Source organism: Hyperolius riggenbachi, chromosome 4 (assembly GCF_040937935.1).
Source record: "Hyperolius riggenbachi isolate aHypRig1 chromosome 4, aHypRig1.pri, whole genome shotgun sequence".
Lineage (NCBI taxonomy): Eukaryota > Metazoa > Chordata > Amphibia > Anura > Hyperoliidae > Hyperolius > Hyperolius riggenbachi.
Window position 1 is genome coordinate 158,696,792 of NC_090649.1, and position 13,911 is coordinate 158,710,702.

The window sequence follows — 13,911 nt, forward strand, 5'->3', positions numbered from 1 at the left end:
CCCGCGGGCCGAATGTGGCCCCCTAAGGCTTTCTTACCGGCCCCCCACACAGAAAATGTATTGCTTATAAATGCAGTCAGCTACATCTTTAAATATTGGTGGTCCACATATGGAATAGCAGTGCAGCACCCCCCATCCACATGGAAGCCAGAAAGCAGAAATTTTGCTGGTTTCCAATCAAATTCCACATCAGGTGACACTGCTGTCCAATTGGCTTGCAGATTGTCACCTGGGTATGCTTCACTGTCTGGTCCGCAAAGACTTCTACATCATTTTATGTTTACTCCGGCCCACCAGCGGTCTGAAGTATGTTGTCCCGGCCCTCAACCCAAAATGTTTGGGGACCCCTGGTCATTGATCATAATGGAAGTATGGTTTATGCTACCGCCAGCTTTAGCATGTAGTGTGGGTCATGGTCTAGAGGGTAAGACAGATACCTACTACACACTAGGTTCTGGGTTCAAATCCCAGCTATGGTATATAAGCATGCTTTTCAAAAAGTACAAATCCTTAATCATGCTACTTTTTCTATCGAATTGATCATAATGGAAGTATGGTTTATGCTACCGCCAGCTTTAGCATGTAGTGTGGGTCATGGTCTAGAGGGTAAGACAGATACCTACTACACACTAGGTTCTGGGTTCAAATCCCAGCTATGGTATATAAGCTGTTTTGAAAATCTGCAATTCCCTACTGCATTGGATGGATGGAGGAGGAGGAGGAGGAGGAGAGAGAGAGATTTTAAAATTTTTCCGACGGAATTCCGCGGAACTGCCCCGGTATACCGTCGGAATGGAACGGTAACGGAATTTCTATATGTCGGAATGCGGAATTGTTCCGACCATGCCTGACCACAACATCAACTCATGAGCCACCACATGCTTATACACCATAAACACACCTTGTTTAGCTAGCCCTAGTGCAGTGATGTAAAAATTCAACAAACCAAAGGAGGATAACAAAGGCACTTTAGATATGAAAGTAGAGACAATGAAGAACTGAGAGCATCACAACAGTTCACCATTAATGCTTACTGTTACACAGGTTCTTCAAATGATTTTTTTTTTATCCTGTTGCAGAATACACCACGTCAATTGGCGTGAGCAGTGCAGCAGCCCCAGGACCGCTCCATGCTGATTAGAGTTAACTGCCTTCTATGGGACTAGCAGAATAGCGCGCGCAGATCTCCAGCTTGGAAGGCGGAGCTCCGCCTTCAGTCGCAATTGCCTCTCGAACACTTTTAGACGGCGAAATCTCCTTGTAATAACCTAGCACAGTGCAATCTGCAGCAACGCTTTACTGGGAACACTGCTGTCCCCTCCAGAGTGTCGGTGGTGATCAGTTGTCATAGGCTGAATCCTATGTCAGCCGATCACAGTAATTGGCTAGCGGGGGGAGGGAGGGGTTAGGGGGAAAAAAGGAAATGTATTTTAAAAAAACAGACTTTGTAAAAAAATATTAGTGTGTGTGTTGGGGGGGAGGGGGGCGGCAGATCAGACCTCACCAACAGGAAACTCTGTTGGTGTGGAGAAAAGGAAGGGGGACACAATTGTGTGCTTTTTGTGTGGCCCTGCAGCTTGACATAACAGCTGCAGTGGCCCAATAAACAAAAAATGGCCTGGTCACTAGGGGGATTTAACACCGCGGTCCTTGAATGGGGGGTGGGGCGGATCAGACCTCACCAATAGTAACCTATGTTGGTGGGGGGAAAAGGGGGGGGATCACTTTTGTGCTTTGTTGTGCAGCTTGGCCTTAAAGCTGCAGTGGCCTAATTAACAAAAAAAATGGCCTGGTCACTAGGGGGATTTAACACCGCGGTCCTTCAGTGGTTAGAGGGAGAGGTATTCCCTTTTCAAAATGCCCTCCAGGGGTGTTATTGTCGGGTTTCCAGACCTACCATTGGGCAGCTCTCTCCCTGGCTGATCCCCTGCACCAGACGCACAGTTTGTCCTTTTAATGTAATAATGTATAGGCTACTTTAGTGAAATTTTGCCAGTGCGGCCCAAAGGGGAGGCAGGGAAAGGATGATTTATTTTAAACTGCCAGATCCAATTATACACAGAGAGCAGGTAGCCTTTTTTTTGAAAAAAAAAATATTTTACCCACCATGAGCTCTAATTTGACTTTACTATTGATTTAAAAAATCTATTCTATAAATAATACTGTTTAAAAACGTACCTTTCACTAAATTAAATTTACTAACCGCTATCTTCTTTAAGTAATACTCTATTTGGCAAGGTATATTTCTTCAAAATTACTAAAATATGTATACAAAAAAAGGAAATGTTAAAACTTTATAATATACACATTTTTAAAAAAAAATGTATTTATATACTTAATTTCACATTGTAAAAAAAATAATTTTTTTTATTTTACAAATTTCTAACAATACAGCAAAACATAATAAAACTTAAAAAAACTAAACAAAACATAAATTACATGCTTAATTTTATTTAAAAAAGAAGTAAAATAACATTAATTGTTCACAAAACAGTTAACATCCATACTTCTAATCCCTTGAACTCATTCAAATTTATAAATTAAACAAAAACAAAAATTCAATGAGGAACTGTAATCTACAAATGAACTGTTTCCAAATCAGTTGTAACTTTCAGCCCAATGAGAAATCATTATCTTTATTATAATAAATCATCAGGACTCTTTGTTTTGCAAATAATGTGTTGTATCAACTTTAATTGTGTTGTCAACATGTAGGTACTAGGTACTATTGACATCACACTCAGAAAACCTAGTTGAATTGAGGGATATTACATTTGATTAATACTTTTCCAATTTAAAATTGCTCAATTTCACAATTTTAATTAAAAATTTTTAAAAATAGCACACACTATTTTACTACTGGAATTCAAATGAAGTCTAACTTCACGTGTGACCACAAGCATCAAGGAGTTAAGTTAACCAGAATCCTTCAGGCATGTCTGCATTCCACTATGCGTCATAGGTGTAATGAAACCCGCTTTCCATGACTCACTCCCACGCTTCCTCTTTTAAACCGGAAGTAGAAAGAACAGTAGGGAGTTATGTAACACAGCTTTCATTATGACTATGATGTGTAATGGAACTCAGACATTCCTAGTTGAATTGAGGGATATTACATTTGATTAATACTTTTCCAATTTAAAATTGCTCAATTTCACAATTTTAATTAAAACATTTTAAAAATAGCACAGATAACTGAAGTTGTATACATCTTTTCTCTTTCAAATATTGATTTATTTAAAGTCCTTTTCTAAAAGCCAATGTTCATTGAATTTCCTTTCACAAAATAAACTGTATATTCAACAGTAACGATGTTTTATACACAATCCAAGGGGTGTAATTACAGTCTAGAAATATTCTTCACCAGATCATTTAGGTATTTGGACTTATTGACCTCCCATCTTCCTTCAGACCTCCTAAAACTGATGAAATAAAAGTTACATTTTTAAAATTTTTATTTTTGAAAAAAAATGTATCCAGTCCCAATTGAGTCAGCACCGTCTCTGTATAAAATAGCTCTTTTATTCCATCTCAAAAGTTAAAAGAAGAACAGCATGGTGTATAGCAGTACAGCGACAGCTCCGCTGTTTCGGGTCATCCACCCTTTTTCAAGCTGCAAAAAGCATAACATCCACACTGATCCATACTACATCAGCTGTTTAAATAATCAACCTCATGTGTCAGGTGATCAGCAGCCGACCAACCAGCGTCATGCGACACCCGGCGGACCTGATTGGAAACCCCATAAAGTAATATGTAAAGTAGGACCAAACAGACCCACACCCCATGGGAGGCAACCATATGCTAACGATTTGCATAAAAAACGCGGTGTATTACTCACCGCCAATGCCGCTGCAGTAAGGCAAGCTCAGCGGACGTCCCAGCCATCTCACTTCCGCATATCCAGCGTCACTCATGACGCGTCCAACCTACGTGATCCCAGTCACGTGTGCTCCGGCTTGCAATAGAGGAGCACGCGCCGTCATCACAGCGGCCGCGCCTCCTCCATCCATCCGCAATACAGGCGCAGCTGAATGGGCCAACGGGGCCCCTCCTTCCAAGCTACGCCTTCGTTGCTAGGCTACAGCGCAACTAAGCAACCCGGCGCTAACAGCGTCGGATACATAGAACCAGACGTATGGAGATGGACAGAGCGTCCCCATCACTTACCCCCTCCAGCAGCATGTTAAGAAAACCCCCTTGGGCAACTTGTATAAGCCAGGGGTCACACGCACCCCAATCGATCCGCTACCCATCACCTGTCAAAAACACAAAAGTACACAAGTATAAATATTCATGCCCACACCATAGACAAGCAGCAGTATTTCTAAATGCAAGGAAAAAGATCATAATCTTTGTTCAGCCCTCCCCTCCCGAAAGTACCTAATTTTCTAATCCACATGGCCTCCTTTTTCAATAGTACCTTGTGTCGGTCCCCCCTCCGGAGTCCTAAGGGGGCCTGATCAATTACCTGTACCTTTAATTGGGATACATTGTGTCTATATTCCTTAAAGTGACAAGCTACAGATTGTTCACGACTATCCCCTCTAATAGTAGTCTTGTGTGAGGAGATCCTATCCCTCAAGGGCTGTGTTGTTTTCCCAACATATCCTAAACCACACGGACATTTGATCAAATATACTATGTATGTAGATTCACATGTAAAATAACCCTTAATGGAAAATTTACAGCCACTTGAGGGATGGGTAAACGTATCACCCTTTGTCACATTATTGCACATATGACAGTGCAGACATGGATAAGTTCCATTTCGACAAGTTTCTCCCCTGGTGTCTCCAGAATAAGTATGCACCACCTTATCCCTAATAGCTGGGGGTTTGCGAAAGGACATAAGGGGCGGGTATCTAAACTCCTGTACCTGTGGGAAGGACTCTTTCAAAATTCTCCAATGTTTTCTTAAAATCTTGCTGATTTGTTGGCTCTGACTGTTAAAGGTGCTCACAAAGGGCACCCTAGGTCCACTAGCTCCATTTTTCTTATGGGCTCCCCTCTTCCCAAATAACTCTACAGGGTAACCCCTCTTAGAGAATTTTTCACGTACTTGTGCAATTCTCAGCTCACATTTAACTGGGTCAGCTACAATGCTCTCTACCCTTATCTCCTGTCCCTGTGGGATATTTTCTTTGATATGTTTGGGGTGGAAGCTCCGAAATTCAAGAATGGAATTTCTATCCGTTGGTTTGGTGTACAGGTCCGTGAGTAGACGATCACCAGACCTGTACACCAATGTATCCAAAAAGGGTACCTCATGTGTTTCCACATGTGCTGTTAATCTGATACAGGGACACTTCTGTCTCAACTCCTCTATGAAGAGTTCCAATGTCGAAGGCGGCCCCGCCCATATGCAAAAAATATCGTCTATATAACGAAACCAGCATTTGGCATGCTGGTGGAACAGATTATTAGTATAAACAAAGCTTTCTTCATACTGTCCCATAAATAGATTTGCATAGGACGGGGCCACGTTCGAACCCATTGCTGTCCCTCTACGTTGTGCATAAAAATGACCATCAAATAGAAAATAGTTCTCATGCAAGATAATCCGTAACAGTGAAATAACAAATTTCCTCTGGGGATTGGTCAGATCTGAACAGACCATCAAAAACCACTCTACAGCCTCTACACCTCCATCATGTGGGATGGAGGTGTAGAGGCTTTCAACGTCCAATGTGACTAGCAGACAATCCGATTCCAAACCTGAAAAAAACTGTAATTTGTTAATGAACATTTTAGTGTCCCGTAGATAGGATTCTAAAGTATGCACCAAGGGCTGTAGAATCTTGTCCACAAACTGAGCCAACGGGACAAAAATGGAGTCCACCCCTGAGACTATCGGCCTACCAGGGGGGGCTTCAAGACTCTTATGTATCTTTGGCAGAGTGTATAAAATCGGGGTCACCGGATGCTGTTTAATAAGAAATCTACTACACTCCGCATCTATAATGTTTTTCTCCAAAGCATCATCCACCACCCTTTGAATTTTTCTCTGTATCTCAAATAGAGGATCAACGTCTAATTTCTCATAGACCATCTCATTAGAGAGCTGTTGCAAGACCTCTTTCTTATAATAATCACTATTCAAGATAACTACCGCCCCGCCCTTATCTGCGGGGCGGATCACAATCTGTTCATTCTCCCGTAGATCATTAAGTGCTTTTCTCTCTTCTTTCGAGAGATTGGGTGTAACATATGGAGGTTTCTTTAAATAGTTACTCTCCAGCATCTGTAAGTCCTGTCTGACCTTGGTTACATACAGGTCAATAATGGGATGACTTGGGGGATTGAAGGTGCTTTTATTGCGAAGGCCCAAAGGCTTAAGAGAGAGTTCACTAATCTCCTCTGTGGTATGTGACCCCGGCCATCTTGGAACACAAGAAAAATACTGCTTCAACTTGATGTTTCTAAAGAATCTACATAGGTCCAGATCCAGTTGGAAAAAGTCGGGCCCATATGTCGGGCAAAATCCCAGTCCATGGTTTAAAACTTTCTTTTCATTGGCAGTAAGGACATGACTAGATAGGTTCACCACTAATTGATCCTCTGGGTTTTCTGACGTAGGTTCATCCGATTGGTGGGGACTTTGCTCTTTCGATCTTTGCCTTTCCCTTTTCCGCTGGAACCTCCTCCCTCCTCTCCTTCGGTGTCGTGTGTTGACACTGGGGAACTGTCCCTGGAGGTTGTTAAAAAATCAGAGGATCCAGCTTCTCCATCCGGGGGGATCTGTCGTGGTCTCCTCCCTTTCTTATTGAATGGATTCCTTCCTTTCCGCCTAGGGATAAAGCCTTCCTTCTGCCAGGTATATACATATCCATTTGTATAGTCCATCGAGTCACGATGATATTTAGACCTCTTAGTGTCCTCCACACTTGTCCGGTAAACAGCCAGTTTACTTTTTAGGTCATCGGAGTAACTTTGTCCAGCAGCAGGTGACAATAGCCTATTCAGGTCTCTCTCCAATGTGGTGATCTTGGCCTCTAACACAGGAATCTCCTGTTGTATCCGTGCCATCGTATGTAGCATTGCATCGAATGAGGCTCTGTTCCAAATTCTTTCCCATACTCCACAAAAGATCTTATCTCTAGGGAACATTGTTGGTGCCACTTGAGCTCTGATAGAGCGTGGTATCTTTTTTTGCTGATGATATTCTGCCAACGTGGCAGCATGTAATTCCAGGTTGATCTTCGTTTTACATAGATTTTCAAGGTCACGTTTGAGTAACTTTTCATCCGGTTTTTGTAAAAATTGGCGATTACCAGTCACTGGTGCCAGAATACGTGCTGCATCATCCTGTGTGTAGGCAAAAACTGCACTTGTATTCTCAATATCCACATCCATTGTGCAATCACCGTGTTAGTGCAATCCCACTGTAAATCCGTGTATGGTATGCACCAATGTTTCCCCCATTGGTGCATACCATACACGAAAAAAAATGTATCACATGGAAAAGAAAAAAAACCACAAACAACCTTCAAAAAAAATTAACATTTCAAAATTAAAATGATCTAAATACAAAAGAGGTCTTCTAGAAAACCAAAATTGAGACAGACACTCAAGGTGTGATATAAGTTTGATTCATGTAATGTATGCGAACGCCATGAGCGCTAAGGAAATCTGGGTGCAGAATTTGAGGGTCAAGTCTCAGACATTCTGGGACTACATGCAAAGGTTGTGTGTGATCAGACTTCTCCATCCCTCTCTCCTGGACCTCCCAACATGCTCCCTTCTTTCATGCTGAGATAGTGCATAGGCAAATGAGGCTAACAAGAAGACAAGTTCCTCTTACCAGGTTTCCCACTACACAAACTCTGCATGAAGGGTGGCCCCCTTAGACACAAACCTAGCAAATCAATAATAGGGGTTCCTACCTATCTAACCTATACTGGTTGCAACCATACTTACTACTTATATTAAAGACTTCTACTTATTGAACCAATACTGAGGGAATCTAACCTATACTGGTGGCATTTATATTGTATAACTATATTGGAGGCACACAGCTTTCTAACCTATACTGAGGGCATCTGCCTATCTAACCTTTAATGGGTACAACTATACTACCTATCTATAATAAAGACACCCACCTGGCTAACCTATACAGGGGGCAAGTATAATGGCTACCTATACTGGGGGTGTGGGGACTACAGCTGGCTATCAATACTGGGTGCAACTGGACCTGTCTAACCTATACCATGTACATAGCCAGCCTTTGACCTGTGCGACCAGAGTGGTCGCTCAGGGCGCCGGCTTCCAAGGGGGCGCCTATAGCTGGCTACCTTTACTGAGGGCACCAACACATGGCTACCTATACTGCAGGCACCAATACCTGGCTACCTATGGGGGCAATGGAGACCACATGAGATCCTATACTGGGGGCACCTATACTGAGTCTGAGGGCGTTTTTTTTGGGGGGGGGGACGCACTGCGGCTATAATGCGTGGTGCAAATTGTCGTTGCTGTGCTATCATTCTAAAAGGGGGGGGGGGGCACTAACTGTCCCACTGATTGTTTTTATTAATATTCCTGAAAGGTTCTAGTCTTTATTTTTAAGTATACAGTGGCTTGCAAAAGTATTCGGCCCCCTTGAAGTTTTCCACATTTTGTCACATTACTGCCGCAAGCATGAATCAATTTATTGAAATTCCACGTGAAAGACCAATACAAAGTGGTGTACACGTGAGAAGTGGAACGAAAATCATACATGATTCCAAACATTTTTTTAAAATCAATAACTGCAAAGTGGGGTGTGCGCAATTATTCAGCCCCCTTTGGTCTGAGTGCAGTCAGTTGCCCATAGACATTGCCTGATGAGTGCTAATGACTAAATAGAGTGCACATGTGTGTAATCTAATGTCAGTACAAATACAGCTACTCTGTGACAGCCTCAGAAGTTGTCTAAGAGAATCTTGGGAGCAACAACACCATGAAGTCCAAAGAACACACCAGACAGGTCAGGGATAAAGTTATTGAGAAATTTAAAGCAGACTTAGGCTACAAAAAGATTTCCAAAGCCTTGAACATTCCATGGAGCACTGTTCAAGCGATCATTCAGAAATGGAAGGAGTATGGCACAACTGTAAACCTACCAAGACAAGGCCGTCTACCTAAACTCACAGACTGAACAAGGAGAGCGCTGATCAGAAATGCAGTCAAGAGGCCCATGGTGACTCTGGACGAGCTGCAGAGATCTACAGCTCAGGTGGGAGACTCTGTCCATAGGACAACTATTAGTCATGCACTGTACAAAAGTTGGCCTTTATGGAAGAGTGGCAAGAAGAAAGGCATTGTTAACAGAAAGCATAAGATGTCCCGTTTGCAGTTTGCCACAAGCCATGTGGGGGACACAGCAATCATGTGGAAGAAGGTGCTCCGGTCAGATGGCCAAAATGCAAAACGCTATGTGTAGTGGAAAACTAACACTGCACATCACTCTGAACACACCATCCCCACTGTCAAATATGGTGGTGGCAGCATCATGCTCGGGGGGTGCATCTCTTCAGCAGGGACAGGGAAGCTAGTCAGAGTTGATGGGAAGATGGATGGAGCCAAATACAGGTCAAACTTGGAAGAAAACCTCTAGGAGACTGCAAAAGACTTGAGACTGGGGCGGAGGTTCACCTTCCAGCGGGACAACGACCCTAAACATAAAGCCAGGGCAACAATGGAATGGTTTAATACAAAACATATCCATGTGTTAGAATGGCCCAAAGTCCAGATCTAAATCCAATCGAGAATCTGTGCCAAGATCTGAAAACTGCTGTTCACAAACGCTGTCCACCTAATCTGACTGAGCTGGAGCTGTTTTGCAAAGAAAAATGGGCAAGGATTTCAGTCTCTAGATGTGCAAAGCTGGTAGAGACATACCCTAAAAGACTGGCAGCTGTAATTGCAGCAAAAGGTGGTTCTACAAAGTATTGACTCAGGAGGCCGAATAATTACGCACACCCTACTTTGCAGTTATTTATTTTTAAAAAATGTTTGGAATGATGTAGGATTTTCGATCCACTTCTCACGTGTACACCACTTTGTAGTGGTCTTTCACGTGGAATTCCAATAAAATTGATGCATGTTTGTGGCAGTAATGTGACAAAATGTGGTAAAATTCAAGGGGGCTGAATAGTTCTGCAACCCACTGTATGGGCCTGTGTGTGTGTGTGTGTGTGTGAGCGTGTTTGCGTGCGTGCACGCGGGAAGAGGATGAAGGGGAGGGCACAAAAATCAGGTTTCGCTCAGGGCGCTGTGAAACCTAAGGCCGGCCCTGACCGTGTACACCTAAATCTTGACCAGTGGGGCGGACCAAAAAAAATAGTACAAAGAGGATAACAAATGAAGGGATAAGGAGCTCACAGAGAAAAACAAATAGAGAGTTGGGAAACAAGATAAAAATGAAGGGAGAGGGATACATTGTTAGGTAGCCCGCCCCAATAATCGATGGGGAGTGAGGCCAGACTTCTCCCTCACTTCATCACCCCAGGGCTGCCCTCTGTGCTCCCCACTCCATACAGAGTTATCGCAACGGAAAGCATGGTAAGAAACTCACCTTCCTGCTTAATCCATTCACTACTCTACTCTGAATAACCACTACTAAACATGCTTCTTCCCCATTAGCAGGAACTAGTGTGTCTATCTGCGGCTACACAGACGGACATCAGCAGCAAATGAAGCAAAAAGGAAGGAGAGTTCCTCTTACCAGGCTTACCGCTACACTAACTATATTGAGGACTGCCCAGCAGAGTTAGGGCGGGAGGACCTATCTAACCTATAATGCAGGCATTTACCTATCTAACCAACACTGGTGTTAACTATACTGGGCTGGCTACCTATACAGTGGGCACCTACCTATCTAACCTATACTGGAGGCATCTGCCTATTTAAACTATACTGGGAGCAATTATACTGTTTACTTATACTAAAGGCACCTACTTGGCTAACCTATTCGGGGGCAATTATACTGGCTACTTATACTGGTGCACCTATGCATGGCTACCTATACTAGGGGGACCTATAACTGTCTACCTATACTGGGTGCAACTAGACCTGGCTAACATATACTGCAGGCACCTATACCTGGCTCCACAGATGAGGGGTTCCAAAAAAAATTAAAAAAAAAGTTGGTACATGTCATGCTTAGAGCTCAGTTTAACATAATCTGATCAAAATAACGTTATATTCAGGAACTTGTATACAAGTGATATGAATCTCTGACCCAGCGTGAGATTGGCGCTGCATCTACAAGTTGCCATATATTATGCTTTATGATCGGGTCAATATCATCTGAACTAAACAACGTTGCATTATGGAATTTGCACACAAGTGATATACGGTAACTTTGACTGGCGTTTGGAGGACTCTGTATTTTGCTATATCGATTTTTACAATATATTTTCTATAATCACCAGTTATATAGCTCTTGCAGCCGAGCTTGCATCAGTTTTGGAATCTATAAGCACAGACAGGGATCATTACTGGTGTGATGGACTATGAATATATATATCAGCAAACTAGTGTATATGGTGCCTGAATTCTTTGCACGTGCAGGGCGCTATTTCATTATATCACATTTTTGCTCCGCGCGGCTTTCCTTTTTATTCTATGAATAGGTAATTTGATCATATTGGTCGTACCCAGCTATCCTCTGTGAGTAGTTATAATCCTTACATACACCTTGATACATATGGATTACCTCCATATGGAAACACTGATGACTGGGTGCTCCCGATACACTTTATGGTACTAGGTGTAATACCCTAAGTTGATATATTAGGTGAATTTGCTATTTATGTCTGGGAGGATATTTTATTCCTATTCATAGCAGCGAGACACTGTGTTCATATGTGAGGTTTATGTAGGGTGACCATATTTTGATTTCCAAAAAAGTGGACGATCGGCACGGCCTCCTAATGCTGAATACACACGTTGCGATTTCCCGCGCGATTCGCGGGATCCAACATGTTTGATCGTGTTTCGATGGATACTGCCGTCGATTTTGCATACTTAATAAGCAAAATCGACGGCTGTATCCATCGAAACACGATCGAACATGTTGGAAATAATCGAATCGATCCCGCGGGAAATCGCAACGTGTGTATTCAGCATTACTGCTCCCACAGGCCGCCCACACAGCAGAGTGACTTCACTGCTAACTCAGGCCTTTATGCTCCCACAGGCCGCCCACACAGCACCAGCGTAACTTGAATCAATTCACTGACACTGACAGACTGAACTCAGGGCTCAGGCTGCGCTGCTCCCACAGCCAGGTCACACACAAACAGCACCAGTGATCAGCTTAGCGTGAGTCCCACTGAACTCAGGCCGTCTGGCTGTCTCCGCCCCCCCCCCCCATCCTCTGCTCCACAATTTGCTCTGTCTCAGTGGATGGGGGCGGCCGGAGGAGGAGCAGAGCAGCAGGAAGGGATTGTTGACTGACTGCCAAGCCAGGAAGAGCTGTTTGAGTCAGGAGCCGATCGAGAGGAGCCGAACACTGCGAGCCCAAGCTGCAGAAGAACAGCTTGCAGAGATCTGCTGAGATAAGCCGAACACTGTGAGCCCAAGCGGCAGAAGAACAGCTTGCAGAGATCCACTGAGGCTGAGATGAGCCGAACACTGTGAGCCCAAGCCGCAGAAGAACCGCTTGCAGAGATTCTCTGCAAGTGGTTCTTCTGCTGCTTGGGCTTGCAGTATTCGGCTCATCTCAGCCTCAGTGGATCTCTGCAACCGGTTCTTCTGCCGTTCGGGCTCACAGTGTTCGGCTCATCTCAGCCTCAGTGGATCTCTGCAAGTGTGTTCGGCTCTCTTCACTTCACCGGACATTTCAAAAATCCGGGAGGACAGCCCGACAGGTCTGAAAAAGTGGAACTGTCCGGGCAAAAGGGGACGCATGGTCAGCCTAGTTTATGTGTAATTACATGCTGACAACCTTAAATACCTAACTAATTTTGGTGCCAGTATAAAACTGACACAAATTTTTCTGTTAACTTATTGCTGTTGGTAAATTTAATTATTCAATAAATCATGCAGTTTTGAACAGCAGAAACTGGTTTGTCCTTTTTTTCTTTTCTTTTTTTCTATGTTATTTACCAGTGCTGTACCTGCATATACCCACCTTCTTGAATATCCATTAGATGTTTTATTTCTATTTCCCTCTACCTTGGTAAGTATGCATTTTATTTTAGGGGCCGTATCAGGTACACTTTAATTTTTATTAAGATTCTGTGGATATTTGTAGTAGTAATATCCCATATTTCCATCTATGTTCAAGATGGAACATATATGAAAACCACCAGGGGGAGCTCCTGCCTTATGTATTACCTGGCTTCATTTCACACTACAGGATCTTCTCAAAAAATTTGCATATTGTGATAAAGTTCATTATTTTCTGTAATGTACTGATAAACATTAGACTTTCATATATTATAGATTCAAATACACACAACTGAAGTAGTTCAAGCCTTTTATTGTTTTAATATTGATGATTTTGGCATACAGCTCATGAAAACCCCAAATTCCTATCTCAAAAAATTAGCATATTTCATCCGACCAATAAAAGAAAAGTGTTTTTAAAACAAAAAAAGTCAACCTTCAAATAATTATTCAATTGTTCAATTATGCACTCAATACTTGGTCGGGAATCCTTTTGCAGAAATGACTGCTTCAATGCGGCGTGGCATGGAGGCAATCAGCCTGTGGCACTGCTCAGGTGTTATGGAGCCCCAGGATACTTCGATAGCGGCCTTAAGCTCATCCAGAGTGTTGGGTCTTGCGTCTCTCAACTTTCTCTTCACAATATCCCACAGATTCTCTATGGGGTTCAGGTCAGGAGAGTTGGCAGGCCAATTGAGCACAGTAATACCATGGTCAGTAAACCATTTACCAGTGGTTTTGGCACTGTGAGCA